General features: G+C 36.8%; 1 long non-coding RNA gene across 1 annotated transcript; it reads right to left on the bottom strand.

Moving 5' to 3' along the window:
• Positions 1-1,233: 1,233 nt before the first annotated feature.
• On the bottom strand, positions 1,234-18,980 carry LOC144628417 (uncharacterized). Its single transcript, XR_013566243.1, has 7 exons — positions 18,925-18,980; positions 18,743-18,813; positions 18,211-18,303; positions 13,650-13,748; positions 8,974-9,069; positions 4,284-4,369; positions 1,234-1,712 (listed from the first exon to the last, which is right to left on the bottom strand). It is a non-coding gene; the product is annotated as an uncharacterized LOC144628417 (long non-coding RNA).
• Between the last annotated feature and the right edge of the window lie 708 nt (positions 18,981-19,688).

Genomic DNA, 19,688 nt, shown 5'->3' with positions numbered 1-19,688 from the left:
GGGTTTGTTCAGTTTAGATTTAATATTTGATGAAGAACTTTTACCGTCGGCATTCGATGTAACACAGGAAAATATTGACTACAAAAAATATAAATGAATTACGTTAAGCCGAATTTCGAATTGTGAAACTTACTGTGAAAATATTTCTGAACTTGGCTAAAAAATTTACAAAAAGAACATGGAATCGAGCAATCAAATTGTCACAATCTGCGGCTAACAACAATCAAATTTGCTCCAGTAATTTTTTTTTTTAAATGTTCGTCATAAATTGCATAGGTCGAGCGTTTCAAATTTTAAAAAGATTTTCGTAGAGTTTTTCCTGTGTTACATAAGAATATTATCGTCTGGAAAAGGTCTTCTCATCCGAGACAACATGGCAAGTTATAAACATTTAAAAACTCGGAAGATCATTGATTGGAAATATAGCCTGATTGAACAGACGATGTTTCGCGGCAACACTACCAATTTTACCGCGGTGAAACTGGTTGTGGCTCAATTAAACGTTGTCTGTTTTATCGGGTTATAAGAATTGAATGAAACAGAACAAAAACCGAGTCGATTTTTCACAGACCAGACTATAGCTTGCCATGTTGTTTCTCTTGATAGTTAACATGTATACACCATCTCGTGCAAGAATTTTGTAAAATGCTTCGGAAAAGGAGATAGATTGGCGTAAAATGTTGGTTTAGAAAAAAGTTATCGGGGCGGGGAAGAAATTTGGCCTTTTTTTGTAAATTTCTTGCACGAGGTTGTGTTTGCATACTTTTGGCGGCAAATTTTAAGGGAAGCCATTTTGAATTTTTTTGCCGAGAAAGTTGTCAGGGGGAACGCTGTGCAAATTTTTTCAAATTTTCCCGCCAAAAGACTTAGTATATATAGGGAAGAATTTTTCTTGACACCTTTTTTTTATTAATTAATTGATTTTTACTTAACTAATTAAGTGAATAAAGTCAATTAAAACACATAACACTTGTTTGTATTTATTGTAGTTAATAAAGATCACAAATAAAACTGTTGTCTTGTTTATTACAATATAAAATATATTAATTAAAGAGCGCAGACAAATTGAATTACATTTTATTGACAATACTAGCAGAGTACACATTATTACAATACATTTTTTAAATAAAATGGCGCATGCGTATCTTGAGCGCCCGTATTTTTTCTAAGTCTTTTGGCGGGAAAATTAAAAATTTTTAAACAGATGTTATAAAGAAGCAATTATTTCTAAAAAAAAATGGCGCATGCGTATTTTGAGCGCCCGTATTTTTTCTAAGTCTTTTGGCGGGAAAATTAAAAAATTTTAAACAGATGTTACAAGAAAGCAATATTTTGGTAAACACTGGTCCGTATTTTTTCTAAGTCTTTTGAAGGGAAAATTAACAAATTTTAAACCGATGGTAATAATGAAAGCACAGAGTAACAACAAAATATGACATGAAAGCAATTGAGAAAATTTGACCTTGATTCTTATTAACAAACAATTCGAAATAAAATAAATTTTGCTTTGACTTGAAAATAATTCTACACTTAGCGAGTGGTTTTCAACTGAATAGAAACTTAGCTGCGATTTTTTTCAAATGATTTTGAAGTTTTAAGTTTGTTAAACTACCTCTAAATAAACTTGTTCTTCACTTGGATGAATATATTCTTGCTTGCTTCTTCTTCCTTGATTCCTGCCTTGACGTGAATCAGCAACTTTATACAGCAACCTGTGTAAAACAATTATAATAACAAATAAATCAGTGAATCCAGTCAAACAGAAACTCTTTACTTTTATTTAGCGCTTAGTTTCGCCGAACGAAATATGAAAACATGCCGCGTTCGATATTTGAATTTGGATTGTTTGTTGTCTCATTTCAGACCATGTAACGTTACTCCAGGGAATTGTTTCTTCAAATTTAAATAAAATTTACGTGTTTATGAATTAATTATTTTTTAGCTAGACAAACGAACAATTCCCTAGAGGACACCACATGGTCTGAGACGGGAAAACAAGCAAAGTAAACAAACTTGACAAAATAAAATATGTTCTATTGCATACTACTACATTCCCTTTTTTTTAAATAATTGTTGCAACTTTGATGAATCTACTCTATAAATCGGCATGCACACTTTAAAAGGGATTTGATTCTTCCTGTATTCAACAAAATCTAATCTGCTTTTCAGTTTGTACGTGTGAAACTCACCAGTGACGTAAAACAAAGAAAGGCTAAGACAACAAAGGACCTCTCGTCAATATAGAGAAAACAGCAGCACGAAAACAAAGGAAAATTCCCAAGTTTTTACGCCGAGGTAAATACCAAAAATTATCATGTTCCCTACACAAATCGAATCTACTGTGAACATGAAAATTTTGCAAATTCTGAAATTTTCACGTGTGCACTCAGTACGACGTTTAATCTTGAAGTTTTCTTATCATTTTTTAAAGTACTTCAAATTTGAATTTCGCGTGGTTTAACAAAGAACTGTTTAACACACTTGCTAGCTATGAAAATTATGTGTCAAAATTAACTCTTCTTTAGCCAGTTTTAAATTTTTTTCCATTTACAAAATTGTTCAAGAAAGCATTGACAAAACTTTCACTCTTTTTTGGTTTACAATAATAAGCAAAGAAAACCAGCAAATTTTATATTCTTCTCCAGTTCTCAGTGTTTGTTTCTTTGTCGATAGACAAAAGAACCCTGGTCTTAACTGGGGATTCCCCTTGCTAGAGTGCTCCTTCGTGTTTAAACCTTAGTTTTCTTATAATCACTGTTGACTGCTCGATTGTAAAGAAATTGCAAAGCCTCATTCAGATTCAGCATTATAGCAGTTAACTTGAACTTGATTTGATAGTAAAAAATATTGACATCAACAGAAATCTGGCAATTCCGGCAAGTTAGCCCTCGGTCGTACAAGGGGGGGGGGGGGGGGTGGATTCCACCCGCCCCCCTTGATGTTTTTTCGTAATTTTGAAAAGAGGATTCACTCTATGATGCTTAAACTTTCAGTGGCTGTTCAATCATGCCTTACAGAATTTTTGATATGTCCACAATGTGTCCAAGATTTTTTGACGTCACTATGGTAACGTCATAATTATCTTATTCTTATGAATTTTTGTGTGTACTAAATTTTACAAAATTTCGGGAGCCGAATTTCTCGGGTATTAATTTTCGCAATTGCAAAAAAAAATAAGAGCAAAAGTGTATTAAATTTCGCGATTTTGTCAGTGTTTTCTGGATCAGAAAACGACTTAGGCACTTCTGGAAATACACAAAAGTCTAGCTCAATGGTACTACAAGGAGTTTGCAACCTGAAACCTAGGTGACTGTGCTTAAAGAGGTCTTGGCCGATTGACAAACTAATGGAAACAGTAATCCGAGTCCTGAATGATGCTAGTAAAAAACAAAACGGAACAACATTTTCAAAGATAGTTAGTTGCAGTTCCTAAAATCATTGTTTTGATTTAAAACATGGTATAAATTTTTGCGTGTTTAAATTTAGCGCAATGCTTTTTTGGTGTACTTAATTTGGCGATTATTTTGAAAACGCGAAAATCACAAAGTTTTACGATTTGTTTAATTTTTATATTCCATAAGCATTTTGGCTTGATTTTGTGTCAATTTCCATTATTTCTGACTTTCGAAGAAAATGGTGAAATCCAAGATGAGGGCTCTAATGACGTCATATGACTTTTCAGCCTACAAAAATTATGTCATCTTGTAGATTTAGCAAAGGGCTTTCTACTCAATACAAAATAATTTCTCTGCACATTGATAAAAAAAAAACCTTAGGGGGGGATCTATCCACCCCACCCCCCTTGTACCACGGTGGGGGAATAAATTTTCTTGTACGTCCGAGGGCTAAACAACCAAAATTTAAGATCTAGGATTTTCATCTACATTTCCAGTGATGAACAGCAACAAACACTTGGAAATCAGTCTTAAACTTGAAAGATATCTTGTTAGCGTAAAAAGTTTTCTCTTTTATTTTTTTTACAGTTTTAGGCCATGGGAAACCAATTGTTTCTTTGATAGACTTTTCTTATAATTAACAGTCACACCATTTAATTAAGTTTTTTGAGTGAATTTTGCCAACGTTAATTTTTAATGTAAAAACGATATTATTATGACAGTGACAAACAGAAAACTTCACAAGCAAATACAGTAAATTTTAAGCGATTAAAGACTCTCGAAATAGGTGAAGTAAAACCTCCAATCAAATCACGAGTCTTAGCATCCTTTAGCATTGAAGAACCAGAACTAAACGTACTGTTGGTATGTTTAAACTAATCAACTTACCTCATTGAAAGTTCTCGACGCCATCTGGAAGGTTTTCTTCTCTCTTGTTGATTTTCAGCTTTTTCCGATTGATACTTGGCATTATCCTGGAGATAGACAAACATATCTATGAGTATAAACATGTGGGGCCACTTACATTTGTATCATTTTGGGTGACTTAAAGGTCAAATGCAAAGGTCAAATGAACCCAAATTTCGATATTTTTTTAATTTTAATTATGTTTAATTAAGAACCAAATAAACATATTCTGAAGTTTCAATTTAAGTATTTGAACTTTGTTTATTTTTAATGGCCTGTATAATTGTAGAGCGCACAGGAAAATTTTCGGAAATTGTCATAAACACTAACCTCGTCCCCAGCGAGGTTGCAAAAGCACCAATTATAAAGTCACTGTTGCTACGCTGTTAGATCACAAGGCATCTCAATTACAATAGAAGAAAGGATTTTGCACCGCTAATAAAAACAGCTTAGAACTAGTTAAAATATTTGTTGTGATATTAGCACTTTTAGTTTGTTGATATGGCTTGTAAAGCATGCATAAGAGAGAGGTGTCCGCCTTAAAGAGAGTCAAGGTAACATGGCACCAGGAATTTTGAGATGATAAAGCTAAAGGGCTATGCACAACGAATACGCATCTGTTATAAGTGTGTAAAGGGTCGATTACTTTAGCAAAACCTTTAAAGTGGAACAAAAATAATATCAGAAGATTGAATCATTTGTTCCGTTACAAACTGTTATACTGTAAGTAGAATTCTACCTCTTTGGTTCCCATGCGTTATGGCGGATTGTTTTTGGTAAGTTTAGATTCTTAAGGCACTGGCTTACTTTGCTATAATGTCTTACAGAGAGTTTTGTTACAGCAAAATGACTGAAAAACGGCAGGGACCACCACCAGGTGTCCGTCTTATGGAGGTGTCCGTCTTATAGAGGTGTCCGTTAAGAGAGAGTTGACTGTATATTGAAAGTTACAGATCCTACCAGCCAGCAAAAAGTCTCCTGCGTAACTTGTATTTTAACAGCAGCTTTGAGGCTGTTTTCCCTTTTCAGCCAAGTTAGGCAGGCATCATTTGAGTTGCAAAGATACAAGTAACACACTTACCTGTTATTTTTTTTTTTTTTTTATAATTTAATACTTTATTAAATTAAATATACAGTTACAAGCACAGATATAGATACAGATACAGAAGTTTGAAGTACAATTACACTTTGAAAAAATACATAGTTACGGGTGCACTACAGTTACAATTTTAAATTTTGAAATACTACTACAATTACTCTGGAAACAGTTAAACAAAAAAAAAACAAAAAAATTCAAAAAAAAAAAAATAAATAAATAAATAAATAAATAAATTCAAAAAAAGAACGAAAAATGGCAGACGTTGCATACATTTACTTTAAATAAGTTTATCTAAAAAATTTTCCCATTTAACTAAATGGAGGTGCAATTTATTTTTCTGCTTAGCAATAAATTCTTCTATTTTAATAGTTTTCCTTAGTAGAGCATGGAAGACATTCAAACTGGGATTAGTAGATCTCTTCCTACAAAGTACAATTGTTTGTTTTGCCACAAGAACTATGTGGTTTACAGCCATAAAATGTTCCTCGAGATCAGGCAAACCAAGTATAACATTGACTACTTCTGACAAATCAACACTAATTCCAGTGACACACTGTTGCAGCCAGTTGAAAATTTCATTCCAAAAGGCACTAGAATAAGAACATAATGCAAACAAATGTTCAGGGGTTTCTTCCTCCTCTCCACAAAAGGTGCACAAAGGCGACTCCACCAAGCCAAACTTACACAATTTAGAATTTGTAAATAAGATTCTATTAACCACTTTGTATTGAAATTCTCTTGTGTGCGCATCTAACGCAACCTGGAAAGGCAAGCTGTATATTTTACTCCAATCACGCTTAGGGTCAGGGAACATTTCATCGAATTTCCTTTGTGCTGTTGGTTTTTCACAAACCCTTGAGACCAGACTCCCATACAGTTTTTTGGAATTTACTTTTGATGTGGGTACTTTAACTGAATTAATAGTTAAAGTGGATTCATTTGAATCCGAGTTCAAGATATAAGGACCTGTCATGGACTTAATAGCTTGTTTCCATTTAACTGGTATTGCATCGATTAGACCTTGCCACAAAAGAAAGTTTTTCATTTTAAGACCTTTGTTATGCAAATCATTCCATGTCAAAAATTTACATGTCCCATCCAGTTTAATCATGTCACCAATTTTGTTTATACCTATATCCATCAGTTCGCTAATAAAACATGATTTATTATTTATACAGATGTGTTTATTATTCCAAATTATTTCGTTTAAAATTTCATCACTTGTTTCAGGCATTGAACCATTTAATTTTGACCATAAGGTCAAACATTCGTTATAAAATGGGGGGATTGCAATTTTCAAAGAACTTGGATCAAAATTGCATGTTAAGAGGTATGGGCCTCCCACAGGCTGTAGAAAAAAGTTGAGAACTTGTTTCCATTCGGCACCATCTTCCGGATCAGAGTACCGTTTCAAAAAGGATATCTTCTGTGCTTGAATAAGGGATTCTAAATGTATCATTCTTAATCCACCGTTCTCAATAATTATTATTAATCAAAGCACGTCTTTTCACTTTGTCTTTACCTTCCAAATAAATTCGTAGATGATCGTATTCGCTCTCTTGATAACGTCATCTGGAAAAGGTAACTGCGACGCTCTATACAGGAATTTAGGGATAGCAAACGATTTTATAATTTGAATTCTTCCAAGAATGGTTAAATGTCTCCACTTCCACAGATTAAGAGTCTTTTTCAGTGAATCCAGGATTGAATCAAAATTTAATTTAACGGCTTGCTTCTTATCATATGAGAAAAAGATGCCAAGTATCTTTAAAGGTTTATCCATATTTTTAATACCGATATCAAGCTTTATGGACGAGTCGCCAAGATGGAGAGCCTCTAATTTACCGTTATTTACTTTAAGGCCTGAGCAGCATCCAAAATCTCGCAACATTTTTAAAAGATTTTCGAAAGATTGTTTATCTTTCAAGAAAGTCGTCAGATCATCAGCGAAAATGGTTAACTTAATTTCTTCGTTATCTGACAGTTTAAAGCCTTTAATATTTTTACTGCTTCTAATATTTATAGCAAGTATCTCGAGAGCAATAATGAAGAGGTACGGAGACAAAGGGTCACCTTGCCTAACTCCTCGCTTGACGTCAAAATGAACGGAGGAGAAGCCGTTGTTTGTAACACAGCTTTTAATGTTACAATAAAATGTTCTTACCCACTTGATAAAAGATTTACCGAAATTGAAAGCCAGTAGGGCCTTATTTAAAAAAGCCCAGTCAAGAGAGTCAAACGCCTTCTCGAAATCGATCGCGACAAGCAGTCCACTTAAGTCATTAACTTTGGTATAAGACATGATGTCATCAATAATTCTCGTGCTATCGGAGATCAGTCGGCCCTTGACATAGGCATTTTGATTCCTGTGTATTATGAAAGGCAAAATGCATTCCAATCTCTTCGCTAAAGCCTTAGACGCAATCTTGACATCGACATTTATTAAGGAGATAGGCCTCCAATTTGCTATATACATCTTGTCCTTATCTTTCTTTTCAATTAATTTAATAATAGCCATTTTTTGTGACGTTGATAATTCTCCATGCTCATGCGCTGCATTCAAGCAGCCCACTACCAGATTCCCTATAACTGGCCAAAAAGCTTTGTAGAATTCGACTGTCAAGCCATCGTTTCCGGGTGCTTTACCATTTTGAAAACTCAGTAGCGAACGATAACATTCATTGAAAGTTAATTTCCCCTCACACTTCATCTGCATTTCCTTGTCTAGTTTTGGTATGTCAGGGTTTCCTAAGAAGATTTTATCACAGCCCTGATCAATATCCGCCCCGTTGTTTTGGTATAAGGTGGAATAGAAGGACTTTAGCTGGTTTAAAATAACAGCAGGTTCCGTAATGACATTTCCGTCGTCTTGTTTTATTTTCCTTATGCAGGATTTGTTATGATTAAAGTTTTCAAGTCGCAGAAAATAGCTGTTACTTTTCTCCCCTTTTTCATACCATCTAGCGCGAGATCGAATCATAGCACCTTGTGTTATATAATCATACATAGCTTCATATTCTATTTTTTGCTCCTCAAGTTTCGCAAGATTCTCAGCCGTTGGTACCTCATTACACTTTTCTTCCCATTCTTTCACGCTTTTTTCAAGTTCAGATAACTTATCACGACGGTCTCTACACTGTAGCTTTACGCTTGCTATAACTAATCGTTTCCTTTCGTATTCGATATTTGATTATGTCCCATAACAGTCTTTTATCTGTAATATCCCTATACTCATCTAGCCAACTAGGGTACGAATTTTTTAAAAATTCGGCGTATACAGGGTCGTCCGCCAGACTCGAATTAAACCTCCAGTAGGATGGTCCCCTATCATAATTTGTTATGCTTTTGAAATGAAGAGAAATTGCTGAATGATCTGATTTTATTGCGGGTATCACGTCTGTAGCAAGAACTTCTTCTTGGCACGAATCGCTTACAAGCCAGAAATCTAATCTACGTTGAATAAGCGGCGTTTTTTGTCTCCATGTGAAGCGTTTATCATCTGGATGACGGATTCTCCATATATCTATTAAATCATTTTCTGACATCATATCTTTAACTTTGTCAATAACTTACCTGTTATTGACAAAACACCATTGTCCTACTGTGTGTCTGTCCTTGTCAATCACAAGAGCCTTCTTCAGCCATATGACATTGTGTGATCAGTTTTGTCTAAGTACCAAGAATAATGTGATGATTAGATATAACTGACAGAACAGGTGAGTTCAGCTTGTACCACGTATATGTAGGTTTGTCAGTCACTCAATGACATACATGTAAAAGGTCATTACCAAGGCAACCTCAATAGCAGTCAAAAGTTTTTGCAAACAGCTCAGCGAAGTTTCTTTTTTTCGATAAAGTTTTGACAAATCAACAAAAAAGGTTTTAGTCGGGGCTGGCAGCCGAGAGCCATGATTTTTTTTCTGTTACCAGTGTAACCATATCTTTGATATCTTGATATCATTATTAACAGCAATTTCATGGTGATTCTGAAGCTTTTCTTCTTAGTTTCACAGGATAAACATTTTATAAAAGGTTTAGATAAAAAGGCAGCAAAAGTCATTTGTGTAAGCTGTGCTATAGGATAAGTGGAGTTTGTCTAAATAAAAGCCATTAATTAACCAGTAAAGTCTTCTTCTTAATTTACTGTTTGAATTAGTTCACAACACATGGGTAACCAAGCTTTTATTGAGCCGAGAAGTCCCGGATGCTAAATTAATTTGCATTTAGTGTTTTAACTGTTGCTAGGAGATTTTGGATTTTGGCAAGCCACTAAACCGAACAATGCGTATTGTTTCTCAATTTCGTGTTGAGCTTGTACATGTAAAATAAATTTGCACTTTCAATCTCCTGGTAACATGTAGGTATGAAAAGACAACAAACTTGAGCCTTTCCCCACAGGGACAATCATGCAAAAAAGTTTGGCAACTGGAAATGAATATTGGTTTATTCTAGAGGCGTTCGTGGTTGGTCGTTATTTTGTTAAGAAGACCAGGGCTTTTGCTAGGGAGTTGTTTTAAGTTGCCTAAACTAGCAATGGGTGACAATTTTACCAGTGAGGCAGGCACAGGAAAGTACAGGCTTACAACTCTATCAGCATGTGTTTGTTTGAGTGGTCACAGCTAATAGAGGATATTACACGCCGGCGCGAAGATATGAAATATTGCTTTTACCACGAGAAAATCAAATTCATATCTTCAAGCCACCGTGTAATTTTCTTTTTATTACAGATATATATAGACAAACATCATAGTAAAAGTTAAAACATTTTTATTCATCAAAAGGTTAAACACGAGCGACGGCTAAATATAATAATTGAGCAAATTGGGTTATTCCAGAAAAAATACACACCTCCCCGACAGATGGCAAACTGGAAATTCTCGCGGGAGGGGGGGGGTTAATGGCTCGGGAAATCCGGGCGGGAGGAGGGGTCTGAACCTAAAAATTCTTCCTCGTTCATAGGTCCTTTTATTCATGAAGAACCAGCACGATAAATGGATAACAACAACTTTACGATCGGAAAAAAACACTTTCGACCGAGCATGCAACGCCTGGAACATTTTTACGGTACCCAGGCCACCCGCGCCCGTGCTTTGCAACATCCTCAAAAAATGCGAAGAAAAGACGATCGGTCCGGCTGCCAACCCGAGAACTCCTTTTGCTGGCTAGAGCTAACATGTGTATACACAATTTGTGTATTATTTGGCTACTTCCAAGTTGAAGTTGAAGTTGAATTAATCCATGTCTTACGATCGATATAATATGTTAACAAGTTTATGAAAGCAAGAACCGTGGACATTACGCATGAAAACTTAAATTTTTGTAGAAAGACAAGAGCTCCAGTTGACCTACACGCCCATATACACAGTGTAGGTAACAAAATTTAAAATTATTGTAGTTCAAAGGGCTTTATTGCTAAGCTTAAGAAGTGTCACACTAGCGAGAACTCGATCTTGTAAACACCAACTCGATCTTGTAAACATGCGCCAATTTAGGCCGCCTTGTCACCGACAACTAAAATTATAGTTTTTCTTTATTAGCGCATTAAGGACTTTTTTCACTGTGTTTTTTCTTACATTTACATAATTTTTAAGACTTACATATTTCTTATCTTGTACATTTGTTGTTTGACGGAAAAAACAAGTGGCATTTTAGAGGAGAGTGTGCCAGAGGTCACACAAACACACGTGTGATCGTTGAAATTTGAACAGCAAAATTCGCAACATTAGCCCAGTTTTAAAAATTATAACAGGGATCTTTTGGAAGAAAGGTTGCGTCGTTTGTATTGCCTGTTGTGTTCAGTTAGGGCCTTTAAAAAAAAATGGAAATCCGGGCGGGAGGGGGGGTCTAGCGATCTGGGAAATCCGGGCGGAAGGGGGGTCAAAAAATGTTGCCATCCATCGGGGGGTGTGGATTTTTTTGGAATAACCCATTGCCAATCTGAAAGGCAAAATTTCGCAAACTAAAGCTTTCAGAAGATGTATAACATAAATGTAAAAACACTCTGTTTATTAGCTTTCATTAATTTCACCCATAATGTATGATTCGCCGTTTAGAAATCTGTTTCTGCTCAAACTCACTGCTTTTCTGATTTCTGATCGCAAAGTCTTGCAGTTCAGCAGCTGAAATTTCTTGATTTTCCCTCCTTTCGTCTGACTTACCACAAGCAAGAAGCTCTTTTAAATAATTTCAAGTCGTATGAAGTTTTCTTCTTCGTATTAGCATATTCCTGCTCCTCAGTAAAAGGTTTTATTTTGGCTTCGGTTAACTTCACGAATCAATAGACGTCTCGATAGCTCGCCATTTCCAACCGGTGATTGGCAGCTTTGCACAAACAATCGTGTAAAGGCGGGAAATGACGTCATCGATATCCTAACTAGTGAGGATATGGAAAATATGCCACTACAGTCCCGGATGCAGTTTCGTGTGAATTTTATGAGTGGTCTATTTTCCAGTAAACACTCGCGGCTATATAATTAATATGAATATTTAACAACTTTACACCTCAGTGTCAGTGGATAGTGGTGGATATTTATACCGTACTCAAACAGTGAGATAATATAGCCCCAAAGGATGACTTTTGACTAGTTTATTACATTAACGAGTACAGTTTTTGTGCCTGAGTTGCTCGGAGGTGAATAGTTAACAAAATTATTATCCGGCAAAATCGGGTAGAATATTACCCAATACTTAGCCAACGAGGCCAAGTTGGCTAAAATCAGACGATATTCCCTCAAGATTGAGCAGGATAATTGTTTTATTATTCAACGAAACACATTTTCCAGATAGAAAAACTGTAATTATGCAGCGCTCAAGATTCCGGATGAATCTTCGCAACCTACGTATATCGCAGCATATCTGTTATGTACAGATGACAGATAATGTTAACATTTTGACCATAATTTTTATATGGGCAGTGCGTGCATGTGTTGAATAATAACAAAGAATATTCAGAGTTTGAGTAGCCAATCAGCACGCACCAAAAAGGCTATCCAATGTTTGGGTATATACTAATGAAAATTCTTCACCGTGAATGTTCAAGCGTTAAAAAATTAGTTTTTACAGCTGTGTATTTGAAATAAAATAAATTAGAAATATTTCCGCATAGGGTGAGTTACTTTTTATGCAATTTTTTTTTGAAGAATTGAAGCTTGCTGCCAAGAGCAGTTCTTTGAGCTCAAGTTTTCAACTCGTATATGATGATACAATACTGTAATTCACAGGAGGAGTGCAAGATTGACATCAGAAAATCCGGTACTGTTTCTGGAATGTAGCCAAAAAATATATTTCCTCCACTCTCTACAGTATGAGGCCCAGTTCTCGGCCACTTTTGACGTAAACTTGAATTTTTTACCTCAATAGAAACGCAGGAACTTAAAAATTTCGCCCAGAGTTAGCTACATTATTCAGCTCTTTAGTGTAAAGCTTTTGTAAAGCTCTTTTTAGTTGTAAAACGCGGAGTGACGTATTATCTTAAAACGCGGAATGTGTTGACTGACGCTTTGTTCACCCACACCGAAAAGAAATCCCTTGAATTGAGAATGCGAATAAATGATTATTTACTCGTGTTTAGCGTGACAAACGCAATCGATTGTCACTAAAACAAATCCTTTAGGTTAAAATATTAGTGCGACTTATACGTTATATACGTTGCCTTCATGGGCTGAACCACTCACACTCTCGATTAGTTGTGTCATATCTGTTTTGAGATACTCACGTATTAAAATAATTGTTATATAACCTTTATACATGTGACAAGTCACGTTTTTAACACAAGATCGCAAGTGTTGACGCAATACTAATGAGAGACCCTTTCATCACCCACAGCGGAAAGAAATCCCTTGAGAAATTAAAACAGTCCCTTGAGAGTTAACAAGAATGTGATACCTTCCGGTTCAGATTTTACCCCACTTAAACACTACATGTATTCTCCTACTTTTGCTTGTAAACGAGCAAAATCATCAAAAAACTGGTGTTTGTTTCAGGGAGTGGGCACAGGTACTGCAAATGCAAATAAGTTTGGTATCCAGAACTTCTCAGTTCAGTAAACGCTTGGTTACCCATGTGTGAACTAATTCGAACAACGAAAGTAAGACGACGACTTTAGTGGTTAGTTATTGGCTTTATATTTAGATGAACTCCACTTATCCTATACATGTAGCTCATGGTGCAAGTAATGCTTTGAACGGGATTGTACTGCATTGTCATTTGTACAAAAAAAATGTAATAAAAAGTAGGGTACATCAACTTACCGACTGTCAATAGCAGTTGAATGAGATGTTTTAATTGCAAATAGTTGTAACTCATCAAATTCACTAACACGTCAGGCCTCTCAGAATAGCATTAACAATCTACAAGAGATTTAAGACAGAAACCAACTAAGAAAAGTGCTTTGCAACTGAACCGATAAACAACACTAAATTCTTAGAGGGGGGAAAAAGGCTGCATGTAGCCCTGTCCACCTCCTCCTTATACTGTATATAACAGTCACAAAGACCTCACCCCCTTCCTCTCCTCCTCCATCTCCCCAAAACCCACCATATTATTAAAAACCTCAGTGCCCCTATACTAAGTGAGACATGAATCCTTATAATTTTTCAGGCTGAATCTACTGTAGTTAAGGTCACAGTGTAACATTACATCCCAGCCCAGATTATGTGGCAATCCAAATAACTGCCCAGGGGTGAGAGTAGTCCAGTACAATTTAATATAGGTGTGTAACCCTCAAGGATGGAATTTAAACAAAAATTGGTTCCATTTTCGCCCTTGATACCCTTGGTGGACAAAAATCCTTATCTCTTAAAGGCTCAGTTTTTAAGGGTTTCCCATATAGGCCCTTGCGTAAATGGTACTTTTTGGGTCGTGGCTGGTGTTCTACGCTCATGACTGAGAAAAAATAGCTCTTCAAACTAACAATAATGTATTTGAACTAAATTAACATTGTGGCACAGGTCATATCACAAGCAGAGGTCTGCTAGACAGGTAGAGGGGGGGAAGGGGAGGGAATGGGCGTGGAAAAGGACTCTTTTTGCTCCAATTAGGGGAGAGTGGTGACCAGAGTTTTACACCCTTTGGGCCTTTCATGTAAATTTTAAAAAAGAGGAAGAGGAGGAAGAGGTGGTAGATGTGACCTCTCACGCGAAAATGTACACTATGGCTTTTCCGTTCCTACACGGAAAACTACACAGGAGCCGTTCACCATCCGTTCCCCAAAAATTTGCATCCGTGCGCACGGCCAAAGTCATCCGTTCCGAAAAAATTTGCATCCGTGCGCACGGCTAAGGTCATCCATTCCAAAAAAAATTACATCCATGTGCACGGCTAAGGTCATCCGTTCCGAAAAAATTTGCATTTGTGCCCATGGCCAAGGTCATCCGTTCTGAAAAAATTTGCAGGGATCCATATTCGTTTTTTCTCTAAGTCGTCAGCCGGGCAAGTATGCAAGATGACATACTTGCCCTGGCAAAATTTTACTTGCCCGTTCAAAAGTGAAGAATGGCGACCGTACAACAAGTAAATGAAAAGTTGACTTTTTTGTTATTATCACATGTATGTAACACTGTGTATACATGAAATCTACAAGACAACGAATCTGTTATAATTAAGTTTGATTCACAAGTATTTGTTAATGAGACTCTTTACTTGTCTACCTTGGCTGCCGGCTTACAAATTTCACAAAACATCACGCCCCCAAGCGGCTTGTGATGTTGACGGAAGCCATAGTTAGTAACTATGCGGAAGCGTATGATGGGGGCACAAATGAAAGCCAGGGCCTCTTCGACTGCCACAACGGAAGAAAAGAACGCTTTTGCTCTTCTTATTCATATTTGGTTTGTTTTTCTGAAGTGTTAACATTGCTTTTTCTTCTTTGCTGGCGGTGCCACACCAAGATATCGGCAAATTTTGATCAAAACATCAGCTGATGCGATCGCCTCGTGTTTTCGCGGATGCAGCTGCAGTACAAAATATCAGCGGTTGACAGCTTGAAAATTGAGCCTGCAATGATTTCATTGATGGAAAATACCGCATCAGCCAAGATGGCGGCCAAAATTATGATTTTATCGCAACAGAAAGTTGCAAATTATTTTCTGTTTTCGAAAAGTTATGAATGGATGACAAGTGGTCAGAACGCAAGTAACTCATAAGAAAACTTAATAATTGTTTTTTTTTTTTTCATTAAGTCAAACTTAAGTCGTCCAGCGGACGAGTTTATGTAATCGTTTGGTCGTCCATACGATTTTTTAGTCGTCTCGGACGACCGGACGACTGGGAATATGGATCCCTGAATTTGTATCCATACGCCTGGCTAAGGTCATTCATTCCGTAAAAAATTACATCCGTGCTGACGGCTAAGGTCATCCGTTCTGAAAAAATTTGCATCCGTGCGAGTGGCTTGAGTCAACCTTTCAGTAAAAAATTACATCCGTGCGAGCGGGAAGGGTCATCCGTTCAGAACTGTACATTCGTGCGAGCGGCTTGAGTAAGCCGTTCAGGAAGAGCAAACGCGATCTGTTCGGGCAGCTTAGTATCCGCTCAGAGAAAAAATGCGTGGAATCTTCAAAGCTTGCCCTTGTGTAAATACTCACGTAACCCAAGAAATGCAAACAGATTCCTCTTTTACTCTGGCTACGAACAGGGCACTAAACGTATTTTTCTTTCGACCGTCCCTACTTGCTAATTTCTTGTGGGAGTTTGTATTTTTAGTCGATTTTCTAAGATTTTGATTCTAGTTCAAAGTAATTGCGTTTGTTTACATTTGGACGGAAGTTTACTTCGGCTTTGAAAGAATTAATTAAAAAATTATTTTGTCAACATCTGCAAATGTTATCTTTCAGATTTTATCTTACCACACGTTTAAACTACCCTTTAAAACAAACAGAATGATGGTTGCGAAATCATTTGCCTGGCAAGACAATATATTTTCTCATTACAAACCAAAACCCGAATCTTCCACCGTTGCAACACGATCTTCCAACAACAACAAAATGTAAACGCAAGTTCACGTTGCGAAAAGAAAATTTTTGTGAACGCAGAATGATGTTGTTCCATTTCATTCAAGATTAGAGAAACAGCGTTTTCTATTGATCGACAATTGAACTCTTCAAAAAAGTACTCTATTTGTGAATTAGCCTGTGACAGCCGTCAAAGCAAATAATTAGCAAACAAGACTCGTCAGCGCATGCCAAAAGATCGAAAATTTATCTCGCCAAAAAAGTTAGTAAATGTTCATAGCGCATCATATAAACTATCATAGCACACTATTTCTTGGTTTAACGAAGATTTGACCGTTTAAATCACCGATTTATGCCAAATAGAACCAGAGATAGCATTTTTTAGCTACTTGCCTTGATGCTTCAATAAACAATCAATTAGCAAACAAGTCTCGTTGGCGCGTGCCAAAAGATCGAAAATTTATCTCGCCAAAAGGTAGTAAATGTTCAGAGCGCATCATTGGTGTGTGAAAAATGTGATAATGCTCGCGGACAAGCACGCGAGCTTATAGCGCAGTTGCCACGACAACGCACCATGCTGTGGAATTGATCCAAACAGGTTGGCTGCTGTTGCGTTACCTGTCACGGTGATTTGTCAATCGTATGCAAATTTTGTCAGATTTTGACTCGCAAAGTCATGCTTAACTGAGCAGAACAGAGTCCGCTTGCAGTTCAGCTGTTTTGTTTTGCTTTTTTGTTTTCAGGCTTAAGTTATAATAAAAATTAATATCAGTATAGAATAGCATACTTATCAAAAAAAGGATTGTCTGGAGAAAGAAACTCGCCCGTACAAACGAAAGAGAGAATGTAATTAAGATTTGACCTTTTGCGTCTCGTTTCATGCTCAGTATGTTTATATACTTGTTGGCTTGATCGATTAAAATTTGTTATACTTTTTAGCCACTCTCGGTTCAAGCCGAAGAGATTTAAATTATAATTGGATTTTCGAAACATTTGGTTGTCAGTTCAAAGAAACATTTGGTTGTTTTGAGCTTGAAATTTACCGCCGCTAGTATAATTATTCCCGCACCGTCTGCATACAATCACGAATAAATTCTGTCTTTTCGCGTTAATTGTTCGGGCATTTACAGCTATCTGTTTAAAACTTTAGGTTTACCGGTTGGCTCCTTCACAGCTGTCGGTTCACAATATTTTTTTTACATAAGCCGTTCCGCCGTTCATCGCTATGCGTCCCGAATACATGTAAATTGTAAGTTGTTCAGTAGCTCATAGCCGTGCGTTCCAAATTTTTCGACAGCCATTCAGTAGTTCATAGCCTTGCGTTCAGAATAAATTACAAGCCGTTCAGCCGTGCAGTTTCACCCGTTCCATACGGCTTTGTGAGCCTTGCGTTACCCGTTCGGTAGCCGTGTATTTTACCCGTTCGCTATAAAGCCCTTGGTGTACGTTTCGCGTGAGAGGTCACAGATGCTTCCCTAGACCCATCACTGTCATTTGATGCAATGTGCTCTAATGCACTCATTAGTGGTGCTTACCATTGATCAAAGAATCCTGGAAATTTGGTTGAAAAGTGAAACAGTTATATTTTGGGAATTTGGGTTTGAAATTGTAGACCAAAAAGTGGTGCAAACTTGTGGAGAATTCTGGACACAGCTTCCTCTCTTCACAAAAAAACAATTACCGAAAACCAATTTGTAAATCTTTGTTGTTCTGCTGATGCTGTATAAAAGTCAGTTGCCATTATTCAATGTTTATCCCAACCATTTGTTTTCGGTAAAATGGTAAGCACCTCAGATATACAATGTACATTGAGAAGATTTATGTAACAAAGCAAAGCAAGGAACGAGGACGATGAACTCACCATTGTTTTTAAAGCAAGGCATTTTCTCTCTGAGAGGAAAAATCATCAAGATAATTTTTACATCAGGCATCTTGGCGTCACAGCAATACCAATCTACAAAGAGACATAAAACAAAGCAACATAAGCAAAGATGTTCTTAGAACATACTGTCAGTTGACCAATCAAACAGCAAACAAAACCAAAGAAAAAAACAAACATACAACATTATTGAATGGTACTTGCATCAATGCAGATATAAAAAGTGTACCCGGTTCCAGTAATCGCACATATAATGGCTCTATCTACAATAAGTTAGTTATTGTAAATCTATATGACCCTGTCCCCTACCCCCTCCCCAACCTTTCCACACCCCACCCCCAAATAGACAATATGGCGGACGAAAGTGGCCTCAGATATACATTTTCAAACAGGTCAAACAGGGCTAAGAATGCATAGTTGTACTGGAAAACACTCAAAAACGAAAGAAATGGTTATTACCAAATTCAAATCTCTAAATAAGTCAAATTCTTAACTGATTTCCCTAAAAGCTTACCTGCACGTGGACTGCACTCCGAGTTGAAACGCGCGCCAACAACACACATGAATACAGCTCCAGCTCTCCAGCTGCTTGTGAAGAAATCAGCGTATATGTAAAAAGATACACAATGATAAATGACAACTTATTTCCACGAAAGAAGGACGACAACAGAAAAAGAAACCCGCCAAATTACAAACCTTTTCTTGACGGCCCTTGAGCTTCACGTTGGCGGTTTTCCAAAATGGCGCCACTGTCCTTGCAAAGAATGCTGGGAGTTTACACGCAGCTCGCGCGCGCGTTATCCACTCGAGTTCGCGACAAGTAGTAAACCCCGGGGGGGTACTCCCTATAACAAGAACATTGAGAAGCTTGAGAAGCTTAAAATCGGGCGCTTTGCCTTGAAAGGCAGGGTTCAGTACAGCAGAAACCACGAAGCAGTTACTTAAGTAGCACTCAGTCCGACTGTGTTTGTGTAAGTCACAGGGCTTGCATGAGCTGTATTAGTGTGCATAATATAATATCTAGAACGTTGTCGAGATTGCATTATTACTTAATGACATGATGGTTTCAATTTATAAATGTATCTCACACAATACAAATAAACGATTGAAGTAGACGACTAGACAATGTAAAGTTTGACTTAGCAAAGTGCAGTGTATTGGTAATACTGTAAGGTGCGGTTTCACCTGACGGTCGTGTGCTTTTCGGTATTTTCCAGGCATTGCACTTTGATGGGACAGTACTACAACTGTTTACCGGGGAACTACTATTGTCAAGAAAATGATCACAACTTGTTGATGAATGATTGAACATTTGTTTCATACCATTACTGTAATAGCAATTGATGAAGGCTTTTAGTCCTGAACCAAAGTATAAGGACTGGGAAATACTGAAACCCATTATCAGCCACCTTAAACGGAAATATCTTGTTGGTGTTTCAAGGAATACAAGGAAACTTCAC

This window comes from Oculina patagonica, chromosome 10 (genome assembly GCF_052425735.1).
Source record: "Oculina patagonica isolate OP01 chromosome 10, crgOcupat, whole genome shotgun sequence".
NCBI lineage: Eukaryota > Metazoa > Cnidaria > Anthozoa > Scleractinia > Oculinidae > Oculina > Oculina patagonica.
The sequence above is the reverse complement of the archived record's forward strand: the minus strand, read 5'-3'. Positions and strand labels throughout refer to the sequence as shown.